Genomic DNA, 4,724 nt, shown 5'->3' with positions numbered 1-4,724 from the left:
GGCTTGTCTGGCGCATGACGTATGCACGCGAGTCTGGCGTGCCGCTAGCTTGTTGCTAGGCAACGCAACAAAAAGTTGCAAAGTATAGGTTCATTTACACGCAAAACTTTTTCACTTTAGTGGGAAGAAATAAAAAAAATAAAACGTTGTCTGGAAGTTTATTTCACATTCTTTTTTTCTGATGCTCGCGTCAACTAACGGATGTTGTTCAAACTAGGCGTGGCGTGTTTCCTGTTGCCAGTTTTTGAAGAGTGTCCCCTCTTGTTGAATTTCTTTCTCTATGGTTTGCCCATCGGCCATGCCTGGTTATTCTGCCCGCCAACAGATGACGCCACAAGCGGGCTTGCTTCTCCTTGCTGCCACTTGCTGGCGCTCTAAGCAGCCTCCGCAGAGCACGGGCCACGCGCTCGCGCGTTCCCTTTCAAAAAGGACCACCCTGTACATGGGTGATATTTATCGACGTTTAACGAAATCCCGTGAAATACAGAATTTTCATTCCATTTTCTACATGCCGTCGTCGTCATGCCGTCTTCATCATCAACATGATTCCTTCTTCGTCATTCCATCGTCGTCACTGTCATTGTGGTAGTCACTTTTAGTCATTCTAGTCATTTCTAATTATTTGTAGTCGTTACAAGTTGTTGTTAGATATATTGGTCATTTCGTAGTCATTAGTATTCATTACAAGTCATTTCAGTCTTGGTTAGTCATTACTAAGCATTTTAGTCAGTTTTATTCAATTGTCATTACAAGTTGTCGTTAGGCATATCGGTCATTTCATAGTAATTACTAGTCCTTACAAGTCATTACTATTCACTAGTAAGCATTCTTAGTCATCAGCAATCAATTGTGGTCATTACAATTAAGTCGTCGTTAGACATAGTGGTCATTTCGAAGTCATTACAATTAATTAGCCATTTTATATTCATTACTACTCATTACTAGACATTTCTAGCCATTCCTAATCAATTGTGGTCGTTACAAGCCGTCGGTAGCTATATTGGTCATTTCGGAGTGATTAGTAGTCATTACAACTCATTAGTGGTCACTATTTGACTATACTAGTCATCAACCTCTACAAATCTCTATTGTAATGTAATCATTCACTAACTCACTATCAATCATTTTTCATTCTTTAATCTGTCTTCGCAAGGCGTGATGACGCTTCGGCAGGCACGTCTGCTGGCACAAACTTCACCATGAGCCCAGACCTTTATTAGCGACTGGAAATAACCCTCATATACGCATTATCTGAGAAGTCCCCATAGGGAGTTTTATTTAAAGCGGGTGTTTACGACGCCGGCCGATGATGTTGGAATAACGTCAATGCCAGAGTAACGGAGCGGTCTTACAAACTAAACCTACTCGCGAGCAGTTAAGCGCTGTCGCAGCCATAACACTTTCAGGGATCTCTCTTTATATTCGTGTGGAAGGGGCTGGCGCGTACGCCTAGCCCCTCTACCAAAAATTACATGCCCCATCTGCCCCGGTTTGGGGTAGTGGCGTGCTTCAGCCAACCGCAGTGCAATGGCAAGGCCTCGGCACGGGGCGCCGACCTGAATGATCATCGGAAACCCGGCACCAGGTAAGTATGCAGAGGAACACGGAGTCATACCTAGCCATTACAAACGGTGCACTATATGGAGCAAGTACTGACGAGTACTCTACATGAAAGATAAAACTCTGCTCAGCAGCGAAAGCTTGCAAAGCAACTCATTGTAACAAAGAAGCTTTCCACCCATATAATTATAAACCTAACTGGCACTATTGTCAAATTGCAACTGCCATATCATTAAAATTTTGAGAAAGCGCCGGGTAATGATCGTCCATGTCGAGCGGCAGTTGCCCAAAGCTGACGACGTGACCTCTTGTGATTATTCCAGCACGTGCGACTACAATAGTGACAATAAACAGGATGTTTCACATAACTTGAACCAAACTTTGCCGTCATGTGGCGTATTTAGATTCCGGTAAATTAATTAACTAAGATCAAATATGCGAAATTTTAGATATTTACTTTAGGGCCAAGTGCGTTTCTTTACGTTGTAGAGGGGACTCAGAAACGACCGATCCATTTGTGTGTGTGTGTGTGTGTGTGTGTGTGTCTGTGTGTGTGTGTGTGTGTGCGTGTGCGTGTGCGTGCGTGTGTGTGTCGTAAAGTACATGCTGCGTGAATTTTTTTCGGCGTTTAACAAAATCCCGCGAAATATGGAACTGTCATTGCATTTTCTACATGCCATTGTTGTCATACCGCCTTCGCCCTTACCATAGACGTCATTCCTTCCCCGTCATTCATTCGTCGTGATAGTAGCCTTCATACCATCAAGGTCATGGCCGACTATGGCTAGCAAGTGTGATAGCAATGTGAACCGATGCCAGAGACAGCGTATGTGACTTATGGCCGGAGCAATCGAAGTCTCTGAATGGCCACTGCATATTGTGAAATACGGGTGTTTCCAGCAATACTGCGTTTCGCTACGTTGTTTGAATGCTAATCGCATTCCCGCCGACAGTCATCGAGGGATCGGCGTCGCCGCAATTCTTTAGCGCCAGCTCTTAGGCGCCCGTTCCTGGGACGAGCGTCGGCGTTGTCCCTCGGCGTAACCGAGCGAAGGAGCACAGCGAAGCATGAAAGAGCGAAGAGGGAGCGCTGCGGGCGGGCGATCAAACACGTCAGTGCATCCGGGGCGGTGGCGGGCAAGCGGGGGAAAGATAAAAAGCTTCGGCGACACGTGAAGGTGAAAGCTTGCTGCACACGTGGTAATGCATTAAGTTATGCAATAGGAGAGGTCAGTCCTCTAGCAAGACATGACGAGCCGCCGTGTGATGTAAACGCATGGCTCTCTACGTCGACCTCTTATACATGACACATGCAAGCACCTAATGCACTATTTAAATGTTAATTCGTTCATTTTTTCGTTCTCTCTTTATCCCCGTCTTTTTTTTTTCTTTCGTTCTTGGTTTGTCCTATTGGTATTTTTTTTCCTTCCTTCCTTCATTCTTTCTTTCTTCAGGGTCAGCTATTGCATCTTTGCGTGCTTACTTGGGTATGAGTCATTCCGCATGATGATATTTTTTGCATAACTGATTTCTTGCATCACTGGACTAGGCGCCGCTTCTTTCGAGTATGCGCCACTGCAACGAGCCATTAAAAAACAGTAAGCTCGCCTTTCTACTTGAATTCGAGGCGAAAAGGGATGCGAGCTTCTTTGAGAACAGGCCATGGGTGTTCTGCATCCGGGTGGCCGAGACTGCGCCCGAACGCCTTGCAGCATTGGAAAACAAGTCGTTGGCAGACGAACACGTGCTTAAAGCCCAAATAACGGACATACGAACCAACCTATTGCTTTGCTTCCATATGGCTAATTCTCTGTGCGTGTACTTAGCAAGACTTTTAAGCTGCGGCTTATAAAGAGCTAAAAGAGACATCAATGTGAATATTGCAGTGAATTCTGGGATTTGACGTGCCAGAACCACGATTAGATTATGAGTCACGCCGTAGTGAGGGAGTCCGGGTTAATTTTGACCACCAGGGGATCCTTAACGTGCCCTCAATGCGCGGGACACACGCCTCTTTTGCATTTTACATCCATTGAAATGCGGCCGCCGCGGCCGGGTCAAATTCGAAATGTACGTGGAATTCGCTCGAACGCTCGCAACTGTGAGTAGTACCACTAGTTACCTGTTGTCAGCGTTGATCACATATGTCCTGTTAAATCTACGAATCCTTTCTTTACCCAGCAATCTTGTGTCGCGACCCTTGCTGCAACAGGCGAGTTTCCCGCCACAACCGCTTGTATCGAGCGACGGTGGCGCTGCCCTAGCGTTGGCGGTAGACTTACTTGGGGACTAAACCGAGACAGCACAGCAACTCTAGCTGCTTGCACGAGCCGCGTCACGCTGCGCCGCTACGCACGGCGATGCAAAATACTTGTGCATTCTATTGTCTCTCTTTCTGCCTGCCGGCTTGGTGTCGGGCATGTCAAAAGGTGCAGCTGGCGCATACTAAAGCCCCTCCATACACCTTTCCGCCGACCAGGTTAAGTACCGCCAACCTTCCCTCCTCCTCCACGCTCCTCTCCCACTCACCCCCTTAGCTTCCGGCGGCAAGCGGAACTTGCGTAGCTGCAGCTTCCTGTTCCGAGTGGAAGTGACGCTTTGTTTTTTAGCGTTGTTTACTTTCACGTCGGTGGAAAGGCTTTAATTGCACGAGCTGCGGTTGAAACTGTGAATGCGATTCCATCCAAGAACCACCGCCTACTGTAACCAGCGATCTGCTCGTGTTCGCTGCTTCGCGTCAACCTGCGACGGGTTGTGGCACGGGCGACAACGTACAGCGGAATGTAGTGCCTGGGCGCTTGGAGACCACTGCCGTTTTTCGTGCATTTGGAAAACAGCGACCGCGAACTACTACTTCAGCGGAATACACAGCTTGTCCCCTTTGCATTCTTCTTATGGTGACTGCCACAGCTCTGCTAAGCACGCGCGGGCGTCTCACCATCTTCCAACTGCAGCCAATGCGGAAATTCCCGCAGCTCAATTCCAGGAAGCGGAAATGCCGGAACCGGGAATACCGGAACCGGATTTGGTGGGAGGGGAAAAGGCGGCGCACAACAAAGGTTGTCGCTACTTAAGAAAGCGGCGGTGGCGCGTGGATGTAGGGGTTTTCGCGCATACCTTCGTCCGTCTCACCCGCGCTAAGGACGTTGTTCAAGGGAGCAACA

At 47.8% G+C, this 4,724-nt stretch overlaps 1 non-coding gene across 1 annotated transcript; it reads right to left on the bottom strand.

Moving 5' to 3' along the window:
• Positions 1-1,430: 1,430 nt before the first annotated feature.
• LOC126526519 (U1 spliceosomal RNA) lies at positions 1,431-1,593 on the bottom strand. Its single transcript, XR_007598588.2, has one exon. It is a non-coding gene; the product is annotated as a U1 spliceosomal RNA (small nuclear RNA).
• Positions 1,594-4,724: the final 3,131 nt, after the last annotated feature.

Source organism: Dermacentor andersoni, chromosome 8 (genome assembly GCF_023375885.2).
Source record: "Dermacentor andersoni chromosome 8, qqDerAnde1_hic_scaffold, whole genome shotgun sequence".
In the NCBI taxonomy this organism is placed as follows: domain Eukaryota; kingdom Metazoa; phylum Arthropoda; class Arachnida; order Ixodida; family Ixodidae; genus Dermacentor; species Dermacentor andersoni.
The sequence above is the reverse complement of the archived record's forward strand: the minus strand, read 5'-3'. Positions and strand labels throughout refer to the sequence as shown.